The 19,297-nt window shown below is 47.0% G+C and overlaps 1 long non-coding RNA gene and 1 pseudogene across 2 annotated transcripts in view; both read right to left on the bottom strand.

Moving 5' to 3' along the window:
• The window catches only part of LOC308462789, a 50,352-nt gene extending 40,509 nt beyond the window's left edge, over window positions 1–9,843 (bottom strand). Inside the window, exon 1 of the long non-coding RNA XR_013979357.1 lies at window positions 9,808–9,843. This is a non-coding gene — a long non-coding RNA (uncharacterized lncRNA). The remainder of the gene's footprint in view (window positions 1–9,807) is intronic.
• Window positions 9,844–10,534: 691 nt separating this feature from the next.
• LOC308462706 (large ribosomal subunit protein uL5 pseudogene) lies at window positions 10,535–11,135 on the bottom strand (annotated as a pseudogene). Its single transcript has one exon. The product of its transcript is annotated as a large ribosomal subunit protein uL5 pseudogene (transcript).
• Window positions 11,136–19,297: the final 8,162 nt, after the last annotated feature.

Raw genomic sequence — 19,297 nt, forward strand, 5'->3', positions numbered from 1 at the left:
TGCTGCCTGAAAGTGTGGGCGTAAAAAGCCAGTCGTCAAAATACTCCTCTGGCATGGGCCTGTGTGGGAAGAGTGCATGGAACTCGTCTTTAAGAAGAGGTTCCTCCAGAGCATAATCTGGCACCCAACTGTTGGCGCTGGCCGGGGTACCTTCCCTGGCGAGGAGGTATTCCACTCCCTCCTCCCCCCATCTCGAGTCCAGAATTTCCGTGACCTCGTTGAGTGTCGGGGTCCTCGGTGACTCCCCCCCCCTGGTGATTCTCTACGTGGGTCTGGTGCCGTCCCTGGCTCCTGAAATCTGTGTGGGGCCTTGTAGGGTGTAAGCACCGACCTATGAAAGACCGGGTGCATTCGGGAACCTTCTGGGAGGGTCAACCGAAAAGCTACGGGATTGATCCTGCCCTCAACTTGGTATGGCCCTAGCTGTTTGTGTCCTAGCTTCTTCTTAGCTAACGACTTGGCCGGCACCGCCTGGGCTGCTAACCATACCCAGTCCCCCACCTGGATGTCTTCTCCTGCCCTCCTGTGCCTGTCTGCCTGCACTTTGTAGGCGTGTTTAGCTAGTTCCAAGTGCCGTCGTAGCTCCTCGTGGACCTCCTGCAATTCTGCTGCTAAATGCTCAGCTCCCTGCGACTCCCCCTGCGTCGTTGTCTCCAACGCCGGGAAGGTTCTGGGATGTCGCCCATTGTTGGCGAAGAACGGTGTCACCCCCGTTGACGCGTGCTTCGTGTTGTTGTAGGCAAACTCGGCCATCGGCAAGTAGTCCACCCAAGTTGCAGGCTTTTGATTGGCGTAACATCGCAGGTACTGCTGCATGATGGCGTTGACCCTCTCCGCTTGGCCGTTGGTTTGCGGGTGTCTCGCCGACGCTAAGTTGATCTTGACATTCAGGATGCCCAGGAGCTTCTGCCAGAAACTGGAAATGAATTGGCGACCCTGGTCGGACAGGATGGACCGCGGTAAGCCGTGCACCCGGAACACGTGGTCTATGAACAGCTTGGCGGTCTGTTCCGCTGTTGCCACCTTCGCGCAAGGAATGAAGTGCGCCATCTTGGTGAACAGGTCTACAACCACAAGCACCGCCGTCTTGCCCCGCGAACTGGGCAGATCAGTAACAAAGTCCAGGGCCACCCGTTCCCACGGCTGTAGTGGCGTCTCCAGCGGTTCCAGCAATCCCGCTGGCTTCTTGTGCACTGGCTTGGACCTCTGACAAATGTCACACCTGGCGACGTAATCCGCGACCTCTCCCCGCATCTGGGGCCACCAAAAGTCTCTGGCTACTAAGTCCGCCGTCTTTTCTTTGCCGAAGTGACCCGCGCTGGGTGCGTCGTGTAACTGCTGTAAAACCTTCGCGCGGAGATCGTCTCCGGGCACGTAGAGAGCACCTTTGCGGGTCAGCAGACCGTCGCGTATCTGGAATTCGCCGTCCTTTGCTGTCCCTCTTCGCACCTCCTCCATCTTGGATTGTGCGAACGGATCCGTCTGTAGCGCGCGTCGTACCGCGTCCAGGTACACGGCGGCGGAAGCGCACGCCCACGCTTGCGGTGCGAAAATGTGCCTGGCTGCCACTGGTGCCGCTTCCTCGAGATACTGCGGTTTCCTGGAGAGCGCATCCGCTATGACGTTGTTGTCTCCCGGGATATACTCTATCCGGAAATCGAAATCCGCAAAGAACTCCGCCCATCTCATGTGCCTCTGGCTCTGGAGCTTCGCCGTGCGCCAATACTCTAGGTTCTTGTGGTCCGTGCAGACCTGCACGGTGTGCTTGGCTCCGATAAGGAAGTGCCGCCACGCCTTGAAAGCCGCGTGGATGGCCAACAACTCCCTGTCCCAGATGGTGTAGTTCTGTTCCGACTTGCTGAGCTTCCGGGAATAGAAAGCGCAGGGCCTCCAGTTCCCTTGCGGATCTTCCTGCAAGAGGACGGCCCCCACTGCTCTGTCAGATGCGTCAGTCTCAACCCGCATGGGCCTGCCGGGATTCACGTGTAGCAGCTGGTCTTCGGACGCGAAGAGACTCTTAAGTCTCCTGAAGGACTGCTCCGCCTGGTCCGTCCAGGTGAACTTTTTCTTCTTGGAACTGAGGGTGTCCGTGATAGCTGCCGTCTCTTTCGCGAAACCCCTGATGAACTTGCGGTAAAAGTTGGCGAAACCGACGAACCTCTGGACCTCCTTCCGATTGCGCGGACTATTCCAGTCCAACACCGCGCGGACTTTGGCGCTGTCCATGGCTAGTCCCTTGTCGGACAGCTGGTAGCCGAGGAAATCCACCTCCGTCACGTCGAACTGGCACTTCTCCAGTTTGGCGTAGAGCCTGTGCTCCCGTAGCCTCTGCAGGACCTCCTTTACGTCTCTCTCGTGAGTCTCCTGCGATTCTGAGAAGATCAGAATGTCGTTGAGGAAGCATACACACTTCTTGTAGAGGAGTCCTGCTAGCACGTGGTGCATGAATGCTTGGAAACAGTGGGAGCCATTTTGGAGACCAAACGGCATAACTCTGTATTCATAGGTGCCCAGCGGCGTGAACATGGCCGTCTTCCACTCGTCACCTTCCCTCATGCGTATTAGATTGTATGCTCCGCGTAGATCCAACTTGGTGAAGATCCTCCCCTTCCTCACCGTCGCGAGCAGGTCGTCAATCTTGGGCATGGGGAAGGCCTTGGGCTTTGTCATCGAGTTGATGGCCCTATAGTCCACAATGAGCCTTTTTTGGGGCGTGTCCTTCTTCTTCACGAAAAACACAGGACTGCCCCCCACGGCCTTGGATTCTCGGATGAATCCCCGCTTCAAATTGTGATCTATGAACTCCCGGAGTTCCTGCATTTCATCTTCAGACATGGAATACAGCTTCGCAGTCGGCAGCGTCGCCCCTGGTAAGAGGTCAATTGCACAGTCGTAGGGCCGGTGGGGTGGTAATTGGTCAGCTTCCTTTTCACAGAAGACCTCCAAAAACCCCTTGTACTTGTGGGGCACTGCCTGCACCATGCCTAGATGCAACTGCTGCCCTTCCTCCTGGCCCTCCTCCTCCTGGCCTGTCTGGATGCAATGTTGTGCGCAGTAGGACGAGCCAAAGGTGAGCTGCCGCTGGTACCACGCTAATGATGGGCTGTGTCTATCCAGCCAACTCATGCCTAACACTATAGGCGTGTCTGACAGTTGGGTGACATTGAAACTGATGACCTCGCGATGATTCCCAATTTTCAGCAGCATGGGTGGCGTCTGTTGTACCACTTGCCCACCCAGCAACTTTCTGCCATCTACCGTGACGACGTTCAGAGGCAGCGTGGCTGGTAGTAGCGCTATGCGATGCTGCTTGATGAACTGCATCCCCACGAAGTCTGCGTTGCTCCCTGAGTCAATCGTAATGGGGACTTCCAGGGTGAGTCCATTAGGTAGCTGGAGAGTAGCAGTGAGCTGCACCACTGGCTTGGGTGGTAAGGGGTCTGTAGGCTGCAAAAGCGCTGGGGACTGCTTCACTGACTTGCCTGGTGGAGCCCCAGCATCTCTGCTTCCATCCAGGCATTCTCGTTTCCCTGAAACTGTTCTCCTTGGAACTCTTCCCCTGTTACTGTTGCTAAGGCTGCAGTGTGCTTCTGGAGCCTCTGGGGACACTCTTTAGCCATGTGCTGTGGGCTGTCACAGATGTAACACTTCCTGGTCCCTCTAGGAGGCTTCGCCTTGACTGCTCCGGACGCTGAGGCTCCGGCAGCTGACTGAGCCTTTGCACGACCCAGCTCCATTGGCTCCTCCCCTCCCTTCAGCATAGGCGAGGGATTTGTACGTCCCAGGTCCCTGGGAAGAAGAAAAGGAGGCGCTCTAGCTGGTGGGCGGACGTGACGCCCCTCCTCACTGTGCCAAGGGCGTTCTTCGTGACGCACCCCTATCGTGAGTGCCCTCTGGACGACGTCTGCTAGGGTTTGAGGTCTGTCTCCCCTAGCCAGCTCATCTTTTACTGAGCCATGAAGCCCCTCCCAAAACAAGTCTCTCACTGCCAGGGAGTCTTTTTCCCAGCCCAGCACATTCAGCAATGCAAAAAAGCGAGAATGGTACTGACGCACTGTAGCCTTGCCCTGCCGCAATCCATGCATCTCCTGGCGCGCCACATCAACGTCAACGGTAGATTGGAAGCAAGCGTCCATGGCTTTGATAAATTCGTCAGAGTCCCTGCGGGCAAGACCATCTTCGCGCCACAAATTGCGTAACCAGGTTCTAGCTTCCCCATGCAAGTGGGACACAATAAAGCCTACTTTCTCCTCCTCATCTTTGAAGTCTTTTCGAAGCAAATGCAGCGCGTATAGGACGTCTGCTCTGAAGTTGGGATAATGCTTCAGGTTCCCATCGAAGTGGGCTACTAAATTGCCCCCCCTTCGTCCCAGAGCGATTCCCTCTGATCTGGACCCCGGGAACCCCTGTTTGCACGCCTGATCCCACCTGGCTTGCAGATCCTGGCATCGCGCTTCTGCTTCGGCAACTGTCTTCTGAGAGACCCGTACTGCAACGGAGAGTTCAGCGACTGCGTTTTGCAGGGTCGTTATCTGCTCCTCAGTAGTCATGTCTGCCAAACTTTGTGAGCTTTGCAAAAAAAATTTTTTTGCAGTTTTTCGGAGAAGGGACTTACTGTCAGGGCTGCCTCAAGTCTCAGCTCACAAAAGACCAACGCCTTTCTTTTCTTATATACAAACGTGTTTATTGCAGTTCATTGTTTGCTTCAGATCTGAGGCGCGCAGCCCTACGTCTGCTAGGCTTAGACCGCTGAAGTCCCTTCTGAATCTGTCCCCGCCCTGCACCAGTTTAAGAGGCTTGCGCTGCTCCACCTCTTTCTCTCTTTCCTTTTCCGCAGGGTCTTTCTGCCCGCTGGGGTTTCGCCCCTCCTGGATTCCTCCGACGCGGAATCAGACTGCTCTTGCCCCCTCCTGCGGGCTTTGGGACCTGGCCCCTCCTCCGGGCTCCCTGTACTTCCGCGCGCCTCTACATTTGAACTTGGCGCGCGCCCCCAACCTCTAACTTTCCTTTTGACAGCTACGCTACTCCCTTCACTACTCCCCTCCCCTTCCGGGAGGGTGGCTTGCTCCGACCTCCCTCCTTTCTCTACTGCCGGAGCCGCCTCCCCTGATACACTGGAACCTCCACCCCCTTCGCTGCACTCTGGCGGGGAGGCTGGTCCTGACGCCCAGCTGCCACTTTGGGATCCCCCGCTGGCCCCCTGCTCCTGACAAGTCCCCCCTGGGGCTCCCCTGGCCTTGACCACCGGCGCCCCCTTCTGGGAATCCTCTGATTCGCTGGAAAGACTCATGGAATCTCTAGAGTCATTGTCATCCTCTTCCTCGCTGTCCTGGGATTCATCCCCATCGCTCTCCATCTCCTGCCTACCCTGTGCCTCTGTCCCTGAACCCCTGACACTATCATTCATATAAATGACAAGCACAGCACAAAAATAACATAAATAACTAAATACCTTGTCAGGGGTTCAGGAGCAGAGGCAAGGGCAAGGGAGGAAACAGAGAGCGAGGGGGAGGAGGCAGAAGAAAAGATGAGTGATGACGACGACCCGAGATCTGCAATAAACACTTTTGTATATAAGAAGAGATAGGCGTTGGTCTTTTGTGAGCTGAGACTTGAGGCAGCCCTGACAGATAGTAATTGAGGTATTGAGGTTTTCTACAATCAAGCAGTGTATACATCTTATGAAATGATAGATAGATAGATAGATAGATAGATAGATAGATATAGGTACAGTGAGTTACAGGTTGTTGCTATGGTATAATATTTGACATGGGGTTATGAGCACTTGTTGGTTTGTATTTTGTGTAACTATAAATGTGCTTTGTGCCCCATGTATTCTAGGGAGCCATTTTGAATCAAGATGGCGGACCAAAATGTGACTTTGGCTTGACTTCACACGACTTTTGGCTTGACAGGTCCAAACTCACAAATTACTATATATATATATATACACACACACACTCACATTTCCCCCCCTAAAAATACCTGGGCAGCACCTGGCACTACCTGGTTGTGTGTGTATGTTTGTGTCTACACCCCCACCCATGTGCTTGGTATGGTTGCCAGCTTTCTTCTGGTAAGGCATGGAGATAAAGTACGCCGGGGAAGCTTCATCTGTTGAATTTTCTGACCGGCATGCTACCATTAACTGCATTCTTTGGAACCTGGCCAGGTTTTCCCCTTCTTCTGAAGGCGGCAGCGCTAGTGCAGAGCAACACGAAAAGAACCAAATTACACATGAAGCCACAGCCTGGTACAGAGATCTCAAGTGGGTCAAGGACAGGGCGATGGAGGAGTTGAATCGTGCTCTGAGATACAGCTTCTGCTGATAGGCTGGCTTGGCAGGCTTCCAGCACTTATTACTTTGCTACAGCGCCCGTGATTAAAAGCTTTCTTATCACTGGAAAATGACTCAAAGACCGATTCTGGTTTGATTCATTTCCTCCCTTTGTAACAAAGGCATTGAGTGCCTTTGATTCTCCCGAGATGGTGGGGATTCCCACATCTCCTCAGGCTCCTTATCTCGTTTCAGCTACCGCTCTTGACACCTGCACACCGGTTTCAGCTCCTTCTACAAGTGCCCAGCTCAGCTTGATGTCAAGAAAAGATGTGCGTTTGCTCTCTGAGATCTGCTTTGAAGAAATATACGGGATCCGTCGTTTTTGCTTTTATTCGTGTTCATTGCAGAAATTGGACGTCTGAGAACTGTCGTCGTTCAGAAAGACTCTTTGCGGGTTGCTGTGAATGAGCAGAGGAGCATGCAATGAATGTAAGATTTCTCATAATGACTGCGGTGGTGATCACAAATGCTCCGAAATGATCTGGCAGGGCCTTATTGGCGCTGTCTAACTAAGCCTTTGAGATTTATGGCAATGCCAAGCATATTTCATTAGGCATTTGTAAAATCGGATTGACAGATGGACCCAAGGCAAGGCCCTGTTGGTGATGGTGACCCTGGAGACCACCTGGTTGTGTTGACCCATGACAGGGGCTTTTTGGTGGCAGATTCCCCACCTGTGGAACGCTTTGCCTGGTAATTATGCCATATTGTCCTCATTATTGACTTTGAGGAGGTGTTTAAAAACATGCCTGTTAACGTAAGGACCCACAAAGCGGAGGAGGGAAGTTGATGGGAATTTATGGAATTCTCTTTTTGTTTTGGTTGCTTGATGATTGTAAATTTCAAAATCTGAAAATTAAATAAATGTATAAATAATTTTTAAAAAAATCTGTTTACCTGGGCATTTGATGGCTGAATGATACTGTTCCTGGCAACTTTAAAATCATGGGTGGAAATATATTATTATTATTATTATTATTATTATTATTACCACTATTATCATTATCATTTATTGAATTTATATACTGCCCTATACCTGGAGGTCTCAGGGCAGTTCACAAAATAAAATACGGTTTCTAACTGTTTTTAGAATGTCCTTAACTGGTTTTGAAATGTTTTTAAGTACTAATACGTTTGCTGCCCTGAGCTCCTTTGGGGGAAAAGGCAGGATATAATTTGAAATAATAATAATAATAATAATAATAATAATAATATGAATATGCCATGCTTATTCTTATTTGTGGTTGGTTGCAAGTTGCTTTGTGTTGCTCTGGGCAAGATAAAGCGACTAACAAATGTATTAAATACAGTGGTACCTTGGGTTAAGTACTTAATTCGTTCCGGAGGTCTGTTCTTAACCTGAAACTGTTCTTAACCTGAAGCACCTCTTTTGCTAATGGGGCCTCCTGCTGCCACTGCGCCACCGGGGCACGATTTCTGTTCCCATCCTGAAGCACAGTTCTTAACCTGAGGTACTATTTCTGGGTTAGTGGAGTCTGTAACCTGAAGCGTATGTAACCTGAAGCGTATGTAACCCGAGGTACCACTGTAAATAATTCCTATCAGTGCTATTTTGCTAGAAAAACAGGTGCCAGACCTCACTATGAACGCCTCCCTTGTTCTCTTATAACGACAATGACGCCCACCTGAGAGGTGCTGGAACAGAGTTACAGCAAGTTACGGCAGGAAAAAAGCCCTGATTCCTTCTACATCAAAGTTCAGGAGAGTGTGTGGATCTTCATGCAGATAAAACTACTATACATAAACAAAAAGGTGGCATTGGTAGGCTTAGGGGGAACTTCAGGGTTTGCAGAAGTCCAAAAAAATCTTTAGAAGCACAACTGCGCTAGACCAGAAACAGCTCAATGAGTACAGGGCATGCCCAGTGGACATGAAATGTTGGAGGGGTGCAATAGAAATCGGGTATGGAGCATTGGAACAAACACTTGACTGGGTACACACCATACCTTTAAAGCATATGACTTCCCCCCAAAATATCTTGGGAACTGTAGTTAGCACCTCAAAGAGCTATAATTTCTGGCACCCTTAACAAACAACAGTTCCCAGGATTATGTGGGGGAAGCCATGTGCTTTGAGTATGTGGCATGCATGCAGAGTATCCTGGAATAGGACCTGACTGCCTGCTGGAACCCTGAACAGGATTCTGTGCAGCTTCCATATCTGAGTCCCATATGGCCAATTTATAATGGTGGTTACAGGGCAGAGGAGGTCCGTGCTTGTGACCCACCAGAACATCCTAACAAGACCAATCACCAGAGAAAGAAAAAAAGGAGAAGTAAGCTCTCATCGTTGTTTTACCACATAACCAGCAAAGTCTTGTGACCTGACCTTTTGGTTAGATATTTCGATGGATGGAATTCCCAGAAGTGCAAGTAGTTAGCAAGATGTACTCAAGATACATCAAGGACTTGGGGAGTCTTGATTAAAACAGAGCTTCCCAGGAGCCTTCTACTAAACAAGTGACTCAGGAATTTTGTTCAGGAATGGAGGCTGGGCAACAGAAATGGTCTTATCAGAAGCCTTCACAGACCTGGGTGTGCTTCAGCCATAACAGCCTGGAAGCTTCAAGGTCAGGATGCAGATTCCCAAGAATGTTTCCCAGCAAGCTGGGACATGTTGTGAAAGCAGGCTTTGAAAATGGAACTGCACATTTTGCATCAGTACTTATTATAGATAACCCCATGGATTCTGCCCAGCAGTTGAGGTCATCGTCCAAGCTGTGAGGGTGATGTGCTCAGCAACAGAACACATACGTTACATGCAGAAGGTCCTGAATTCCATCTCTGACATCCCCAGAGAGGGTTGGAAAAGACTCCTGTGTCCCCAGCTGCTGCTGGTCAGTGTAGACAAGGGACAGCCAATATGGTGCCCTTCAGATGTTGTTGGATCTCACCACCCATCACTCTTGGCCATTGACTATGCTGGCTTGAGCTAATGGGAGTTGAAGGCCTAGAACAGCTGGAGGGCACCACGTTGGCTACTCCAGGTGAGAACAATGCTGAGCTAGATGGAGCAGTGGCCTGATTCATATAAGGCAGCTTGCTGTGTTCCTATCACCCATCTCTGAGTTCCCATTGCTTGCTGGGTGGGTGACAACCAGATTGAATATGTTTTCTGTAGTTCTTCTCCAAGTGGTGCTGTCCCTCCCAAGAGATATCTGCCAGGAACCTTCATTATAATACTTTAGGCACTGGCAACACCTGCCCTCACGACTGCCAGCCTTTAGTGGAACTCCTGTGTTTGTTTGCTGGCTCTCTGGGCAACTAGGGATGTGAGGAGGCGTTTATTTCCTTTCCAGGCTGTGTTCACTGCATGCAGCACTGTTTCCGTTCTGCTGCATTTCGGCTTCCAACCCAAAAAATGCCATTACAGTGGTACCTCGGGTTACAGACGCTTCAGGTTACAGACACTTCAGGTTACAGACTCCGCTAACCCAGAAATAGTACCTCGGGTTAAGAACTTTGCTTCAGGATGAGAACAGAAATTGCGTGCTGGCGGCGCAGTGGCAATGGCAGCGGGAGGCCCCATTAGCTAAAGTGGTACCTCAGGTTAAGAACCATTTCAGGTTAAGAACAGACCACCAGAATGAATTAAGTTCTTAACCCGAGGTACCACTGTAGTCTCATGGTCCCGTGTGGCAGAATTTTGCACCATTAATTGCACCGTTATTACATTATTTCACAACGCATTGTTAAACGCCACCCCAATCAGTGCGTAAGACTTTGAGGGTTCCAGGCACTCACCCAGGATTTGTGTTTCCTTTGGAAGATTAGGCACAATGGCGACTGTGGTGTCTTCATGATATTTGGTTTATTTACACATGTATACAAGCTGAGCCTGCTTATGGAGCATCATACAGCAGCAGTACCCAAAAGCACACCAGCTTATAGCAGCAGCAACAATAAGCCCAGCACCATTTTTTCTCTGCAGAGCGCAATACAACTTTCTGGTTACATCACTCCAACCCTAACCCCACAGCTTCTCCCCCTAGCCAAAATCCTTGTCTCATAACCCAGGGGAAGTTCCCTCCTTTGATGTGCTAAAGCTCATTACCTCACAGGAGATTAGCTTTTCATACCTATTCACACTTAGCCCTTTCAATGCTTTGAACGTTAAATGGTCTATCCCCACAGGCGGTTCCTTCAGGAGGAAATTAGTCTTTCGAGTTAACACTTTTTTATATTGGGAAAAATTATTTGCTTTTTTATACTGGAAACTTTTCATTTACCAGGAAGGATGATGTCATCATACTTCTGCTGGAACCAACGCATGGCTTCCTCCTTGCTGATTCGGTGCTGGACCCCAATGCCACCAGTTTGGTGCTTCTTGTCAGCAAGGCTGAAGCCTGGCCTGCCCAGAACCAACACTTGGATCGTATTACATCCCTAGATCAACATGCTCCTGGATTCCGAAGCCAAAGTTGCCGGTGTCAGAAGAGTTATTCCTCCTCAGCTCGTATTCTCGCACCTTCAGCCCTTTCTCTAAGATCTCCTCAGCTTTGGCCCCCAGCATATAGTGCAGTGAATGGCTATCTTCTCATTTCTCCTGATCCCAAAGGACCTGGCTGTGTATCCAGCTTTTGAGAAAACAGGAGTCTGGCCCATGAGCTGCTCCAGCACTTTGGCTGAGCCTGTCTCCACTTTCCCCAACACAGACGTTCAGGCAAAGTTGGTGGATGTGCATTTCCCGCATGGGTTTCTCCTCCTCCCCCTGGTCCTGTTGCGCCATCTTGGAGGCGTGCAAGAGATCGTGACAGCCCCAGAACTGAGTTAAAACTTGTTGATTGGCTAGGATTACTGTCCTAATACAGTGGTACCTCTGGTTACGAACTTAATTCGTTCCGGAGGTCCGTTCTTAAGCTGAAACCGTTCTTAACCTGAGGTATCACTTTAGCTAATGGGGCCTCCCACTGCTGCTGGCGTGCAATTTCTGTTCTCATCCTGAGGTAAAGTTCTTAACCCGAGGTAGTACTTCCGGGTTAGCGGAGTCTGTAACCCGAAGTGTTTGTAACCCGAGGTGGTTGTAACCCAAGGTGGTTGTAACCCGAGGTACCACTGTACACAACTTCAGAAATCTGCCTAATTTAATTTGTGTTTATGCATGCTAATTACTGATTCTTATCAGTGGGTCAAGAACACTTCTACCCCTACTACCCCTAGTACACACTTGGGTGTGCCTACTTTTCAGATTTGACTCTAATTAAATCCTAACATTTATGAAACCCAAGCGTTTAGTAAGGGTCATTGCAAGTGCCGTTCTTTTCGATGGTAAAGAAACACAATGACAATGGGGAAATTGTAAAAATGTACAATTTTTCTGGCAAAGGGTGTTTAAGGAGATAACAGAAGTCCCTGGGTTAAAGCTAACCGAAAGTGGCATTATTATCAATTTACGATGGGGTGGAAGTTTTCACAGGCTATGAATGACTTGCTCACAAATTTATTAACACTAGAAAAATGCTTCCAGTAGCACCTTTAAGACCAACTAAGTTAGTTCTTGGTATGAGCTTTCGTGTGCAAGCACACTTCTTCAGTATCTGAAGAAGTGTGCTTGCACACGAAAGCTCATACCAAGAACTAACTTAGTTGGTCTTAAAGGTGCTACTGGAAGGATTTTTTTTATTTTGACTATGGCAGACCAACACGGCTACCTATCTGTAACTAGAAAAATGCTGTTAGAAGTAGTACGACTCATGCAACACGTTGGCAACTAATATACACACAATAATTACCAAAATAATTATACATTCATTATCAATCTTCTGAGAAAAATACAAAACCTTGTGCAAAGCCACAGAGGCTTCTGAACTACCCAACCAAAGATGAGCTTATAACGTCTGGTTTCAATGGATTTTTCAAATGCTTAACTCAGTATTTTGTTTTCTTTACCTTTTCAGGTAAGTTCATGAAGTCACCAACAAAGGGTAAGTTCGGTGTTGTTCACAATACTAAGAGATGCTAGTGAAGCTGTAGATGGATGTTAGTGAAGTTGCTGGTGTTTTGCATCTGTTTCGCCCAAGTAAGGCTGCTGTTTGCCCCCGATGGGGCCCTTTTACTGGGGCTTTCAGGCAGCACACTCCCAAGGTAGTTTTCCAGGCTTCTTCAGTGGTCTAATCTCAAAGCCTTGATACGTATATTGATAAAGAATACTATTTATTGACTTAAGCTTAAGAGACTGATTTGCACGCATTATTATAGCTAGGAAGTGGAAGGGGCAAGCAGAATATAAAAAGGAAGAAAGGTACAAAGAGGTGTGGGATATAGCTATTAATGATAAATTAACATGTGCCATTAAGGTAAGACGGGGAAATATGCAGCAGAAATGATTCTGAGGAGATATGGAGGGTGTTTGTAGAATTTGTACTGTCAAAAGGGAAAGGGGGTCAAACCATCGCAAGAGGTGTTGAAATTTTGGGAGGCTGGGTAGTTACAATGGAATGGTCTCAGTGGTGGGGTGCACATTTTTATTCTTAGTTATGTAAAGAAAAATTAAAAAAGAAAATGGGGAAAAGTCATGGATCAAGTATTCCTTGCAAGCCAATAACCACTGTAGTGCACACTGATCACATTTACTGGATTCCAGAGATAGCACAAATCAGCAAACACTGGAAATTCCTGTTCCTGTTTCCACTGGAATTCCCCAACATTCCAGGAGGGAGAGTGACTGCCCTCCTCCACCCACAAAGCAGATTGCCTCTCCTCCTCATTGCTGGACTCCAGTGATTTCTTAATATAATAATATAAGAAGAGGCCTGCAGGATCAGACCAATGGCGCCCCTAGACCAGCTTCCTGTTCTCACAGTGGCCTTTGGGAAACATGCAAGCAAGGACCTGAGCATTATAGCACTCTGCCCACCTGCAATTCCCAACAACTGGTATTCACAGAATCATAAAATCATAGAGCTGTAGAGTTGGAAGGGACCCCCTGCAATGCAGGAACCTCAACTCAAGCATTCAAGATATGCATTACAGTAGAAGCAATTGCTTACAATACTGTGTGCATGAGTCAAAACTGCATGTAAAAATGTGTTTATTAAGAGAAATGCACACTAAAATGCTGGTGAATTTTCAGGAAGGTTTTAAACACACACACACTGTAGAATGGTAGAGAAACAAATTTAAAATGGGAAAAAACGAGAAACTGAAGTTGGCAGATCCATCTCTTCATCCCACCAGCAAATCAGGGTGAATGCAGGTTGAGGACTTCTTGTTGTAGAAATAATAATTGCCGCTGCAAAAAATAATAAGAACAAATGCTCAGTAAAGACCAGATATAATCCATCTAATCTCCATGTCACTTTGTTCCAAGAAATTCAAGGTGAATGCTCAATATATTTCTTGGAAGAACTAGGGGAGGGGCAGAGGGCGGAGGATGTATTTAACCCTAGGTCTACTACCTCTTAATTATTTTACTGCATGGTACTCATACTGGTAACCTGCCTCAAGAACTTTGGTTACTGGACTCCAGAAAAACACGATGCTCCACGTGTCGGGAGAGAAAATGAGCTGCATTTGTTGCTAAAGGAAGAACTCAGTGCCAATGAGCAGCACAAGGAGGCGAAGAAGATGATGCCGCGCCTTCTCTGCAACCTCCTGCAAGGCTCGCTGAGAGTTTCATCATGGCCCTCGTTATCAAGAGGCTGGAGAATTCCCAAGGTCCCTTCCTTGTTGTTCCTTATTTGTCAAGAGAAGGATATCGAGCTCTGTAAAAGGCTCCCCTCAGGGACACTTTGGGAGCTGTTTTGATTATTGTTTTTCTTCACCGCCTGGTGCTACCTTCTAACAAGGCCATGTGCAGAATTAATTTCATCTACATTTATTAGATTTCTCTGTCTCGGGCATCAGGCAGAAAGCAACCAACAGTGTGTTCTTGTAACAAAAATTCGCCCGTCCAGAGAAGCTGCAGAAACTCAAAACTGCTGTCAGATCATCAGCATATATATATATATATGTGTGTGTGTGTGTGTGTGTGTGTGTGTGTGGTGTGTGGGTGTGTGGGTGTGTGTATACTGATGATCTGAAAATCTATCTATCTATCTATCTATCTATCTATCTATCTATCTATCTATCTCTGTGATTTTCAGGTTTGTACATTTCAATAATTTTACAGTCATTCTAACATTTCAAAGCTCAACTTCCTTCCCCCTCTTTCTGCGGTTCCTTAAATTTATTTTTTAATATTTTCTGCATGTCCAAATTTGTTCATTTATTCATCTACTTTAAATATATCCTCTTGTGAAACTGCAGGTTATTACAATTATCCTGCCAATGTTCTTATTTGTTTACAGTTTGCTTGTAGATATTCCATAAACCATTTCCATTCTTTTATAAAAAGTTTGTGATCTTGATTTCTTATTTTTCCGGTAAGTTTCGCCATTTCTGCATATCCCATAAGTTTTTGTACCCATTCTTATTTCGCTGGGACTTCTTCTTCTTTCCATTTTTGGGCAAGTAACATTCTTGCTGCTGTAGTTGCAAAACTTCATCCATCCAGCGGAGCTGCGGAAGATCAAAACTGCTGTCAGATCATCAGTCATGGTCACGGTCACCACCTTCTGTTGTTTTTCAAAAGCATCTGCAGAGAGTCAGGCAGTATAAAAAGTCCCGGTTGTATACAAGGTCAGTCCTTCTCTTAGGAGACTCACTGAGCTTAATAGACACAGCTACTGGTATCTCGGATCCTTTAACGTCAACAGGTCAACTCTAAATATGGCATAGTTGGGTACGCTGGGAACCTTTGCTAGTCTGCTGATAGGACTTATCTTTTATCTGCTGCCCACTGAGATGAGTTTTATTATGATGTTGCTATTTTGTGAATTGATTCCTATGAAGAATCCTGAAGTGATTTTGCAACACAGTATCTCGGGTTACAGATGCTTCAGGTTACAGACGCTTCAGGTTACAGACTCCGCTAACCCAGAAATAGTACCTCGGGTTAGGAGCTTTGCTTCAGGATGAGAACAGAAATCGCACGGCGGCGGCAATGGCAGCGGGAGGCCCCATTAGCTAAAGTGGTACCTCAGTATCTCAATGCAGAATTACAACATAAAATACAATAAAATGAAACAATCACAAAACCAATACAAAGAGAAAAAAGGAATAAAAGAAAAAACATAAAAGAAAAACAACTATAACAAAACATGACCAAACACATATGCATACATTTTGACTTCCTTCCATCCTTTAGCGACTTCCAATTTTCAATTTTTCTTCTTCGTTGTGTTTATATATATATAGACACACATTTCTTACAGTGGTCCCTTGGGTTACATACGCTTCAGGTTACAGACACTTCAGGTTACAGACTCCACTAACCCAGAAATAGTACCTCAGGTTAAGAACTTTGCTTCAGGATGAGAACAGAAATTGTGCACTGGTGGCGCGGCAGCAGCGGGAGACCCCATTAGGTAAAGTGGTACCTCAGGTTAAGAACAATTTCAGGTTAAGAACGGACCTCCAGAATGAATTAAGTTCTTAACTCAAGGTACCACTGTAATATATATTACTAGGGATTGTACCCCTAACTCTCTATTTTCACCAACCCCTGTACCATTGCCCCCACATTAACCCCCCTAGAATTTCCCTTCAGCTTCTGCTGTCCCTCACTTTCTCCCCCCTAAATTCAGAGATTCCCAAACAATCAGTGTAGTTCTCTTATTCAGATTTTCAAAGCATAGGGGATCTCTTTATTCAGTGAGAAGAAAGTGTGGGGCAATAGCAGTTGGAGGAGAACAGGGCATGGATGAGGGGGAATCCAAGGAGGAGGCGGGTGTGGGCAGGATTCAGGGGGTTGGACTAGATGACCCTCGGGATCCCTTCCAACTCTACAATTCTATGAATCTAAGGGGTTCATGATCCACATGAAGCCATGGTATGGACAGGCCCTGAGTGGTATACTTGTGCCACTGACAGATGTTTTGCACCAATGTAAAGTAGTTTCATAAGCAAGTTGCTGGTAACTTTGTTGCACAACAGATTACACCACCCATTGTACAAAAGAGTTGCCGCTCGCACAGTTTTCACACAACATGAAAGCATTAAAACACACCTAGGGCTGCCATATGTCCAGATTTCCCCATACATATGTGTCCGGGCAGAAATCGGATAAATGTCCGGGAATATAGGTATGTATGGCTGTTTTTCAAAAAAATAAAAATAAAATTTAGAAATCTCAAAACCAGCATTTTTTAAAGCGTACTTGTCCGAAAAGCTCAGCAACCTTGGGTAAAATTTAAAAAAGCTTAACAACTTTGCCGAAAAAAGCTCAACAACTTTTCTGTCCGGACTTTCACTGTTTGAAATAGGGCAATCCTGAGCACACCTGCTTTGTGAAATTTGCTTTGTGCTAGCAAACAGAGAACATTGAATGCAGACCCAAATACACAAAGGGAGGGGGGGGAAAAACAATTTGAATAGGATATTTAAATAATATTACTGATTTAACTAATCTATTTAGAAATCTACAGGTTGAGCCTTATAGGGTCCTGATGCTAGTACATTGCTTGTATTAAGGTGAGCCAGGGCTTGCCAGTCAGTGCTTGTATCAAGGTGAACCCAAAACATTAAAGTAAAAAAAGTCACCCTCCCCTCTCCCCCTCCGCCAGGCAAAACTTTGAGCTCCCCCCTTGCAGGCTGCTATGATGCAAAGGATGAATAGCTGATTGTGCCCATTGACTCCTACGAGATAATGATGCGATGCCTGGTTTGTAGAGGAAGCTGTTTGCCCAATTTGCATTAACAGGGCAGCGTGGTTAATAATACTGTTAGATTAAATCTTTATGCATGCATGAGCATGAAATGCTTGTTCAAACAGCATGAGCCTTACGTTACCCGTAGAAGGTATTCAAGGTTTTTGGCAAACCTCAAGGGGAAGGAAGGTTCCAAGCTGGTGAGCAACTACCAGGAACACCTCACTTTGTACCCATTTTGTTTACAGAAAGCAGCAAGAATCACAATTAGCCTCAACTTTGGATAGAAACTGAACGCCAGTACAGTATTGGCTTTTATGGGCATCACTCAGCCTTGGCACTGAGGAATATAGGAAGTTGCTTTACACAGAGTCTGACCATTGATTCATATCGCTCAGGGTTGTCAACACAGAGTGGCTGTGGCTTCTACAGGGTTTCAGACAGGCGACATTTCCAACTGTGCCTGGAAAAGCCGGGGATTGAATGTGGCCCCTTCTGCCATGCAAAGTGAATGCTCCACTACTGACCTTCCCTAAAATTATCCATGATACATAGGAGCAAAAGAAGATGCCTTATGCTCAATGGCTGTTTCCCAAGCTGTGGTCTTTCTATTGTGAAAATGATTTGGACTTTGTGTGGATAATCTGAGTGGACAATCAGTTCAGTTTCATTTCGTTATTTGTAGTACAGTGGTACCTCGGGTTAAGAACTTAATTCGTTCTGGAGGTCCATTCTTAACCTGAAACTGTTCTTAACCTGAGGTACCACTTTAGCTAATGGGGCCTCCCACTCCCTTTCCCCTACTAATGGCCATTGACTCATGGAAAAAACCATCCAGGGAGTCAGAGCTGTTGGTGAGTGAAGCGCATATCTCCCTTCTTGTGCCACCCTATTCCTTCTCCACATTTCTACTTCTTGGGTACATGCACAGTTCAGAGAGCAAGTGTGGGCCTGCAGTATCCTGAGAGTCAGATGATGCTGAGGGCCAAAAGAAATTGGGTTGAGGTCCACCTATGGCCCTTGAGCTGCAGGTTCCTCACCCCAGAACCAGAGCCTGAGTTGAAGTGGCCTAGTCTGTGACAGGATGCAACCATCTTCCTCTCTTTGACTTGATGCATTGGGCTTCTGATTTCTGTGGCTGACCTGCATTATCACTGACCTGTGTTTTTGTTCAGGGGAGGCAAAATGCAGAACCTGCTGAGACTGGAGCCCAATCTACACGTCTAGAAAAAAGCTTGTGGGGCAACCACCCCTGTGATTGTGCCATTCTGGAGTGTCACCTGGCAAATCACATAGTAAAATGGACCCACACATCGCAATCTCTTTGCAGATGGAAGGCTAACGTATTGGGGAGAAGAGTTCTTGCGCAGCAGGAGGGGGTTAGATTGGGATCTACTGGTAGATCTGTTTAGTAATTCGCAGTAGGTCAGCAAGGATTTATGATGGCCATTTGCTTAACAACAAAAATGGCCTTTTCCACTCTCTCCTTCTAAATGTGGCTGTTGAGATCAAGGGTTTAAGGGCGGGGACCAGGAATAGATTTTTGTGTGACAGGCATGTGAACTCAGTTTTGGTACTGAAAACAAATTCTTGGGTTGAGCATGTACTTAGAGGGATAGCCAATGTGGTGACTTCCAGATCTTGACCTGCAGTTCTCACCATCCTTTGTTCATTGGCTAAGCTGGTTGCAGCTGATGGGAGTTGTAGTTCAACAACATCTAGAGAGTACCACCTTCTCTTTCCTAGGCTGAGAGGAAGCCTGGTTCTTAATTCTATGTTACCCCCCCCCCTCCATTCCGAGAGCCTAATTTTGCACCTGGCTCTGGTCAGTGGATCTTAAAATTCAAATCTGAAAAACCTGGCATGTTTCAAAAGTTTCCTGAAGAGGAGGCCACACAGAGATTGCCCAAACACACACAACTTTCATACAAATGGTTTGCAGAAGGAAAACCCAAGCTTCAGGCTGCTGCTTGTCATACATAAACAAAACTGAAAGCAGAGTGTCCGATAGTTGACTTGGGTAGTTTTTAGAATGTCATGCCAGGAGGGTCAATAGACTACATCATCATCATCATACGTACTACCCTTTATCAGAAGATCCCTGGGTGGTGTACAACATTAAAAACACATTACAGAACATCAGTGATAAAAAACATTAAGGTGTGAAGGTCATCTGGGTGTCTTGGCAGGAGGAACATCATTCACCTGCTCAGGGAAGTTTTCAGTGTTGGATGTTTCTAATGTTTGAT

The sequence above is a fragment of the Podarcis pityusensis genome, assembly GCF_964106645.2.
Source record: "Podarcis pityusensis genome assembly, chromosome: 14".
In the NCBI taxonomy this organism is placed as follows: Eukaryota; Metazoa; Chordata; class Lepidosauria; order Squamata; family Lacertidae; genus Podarcis; species Podarcis pityusensis.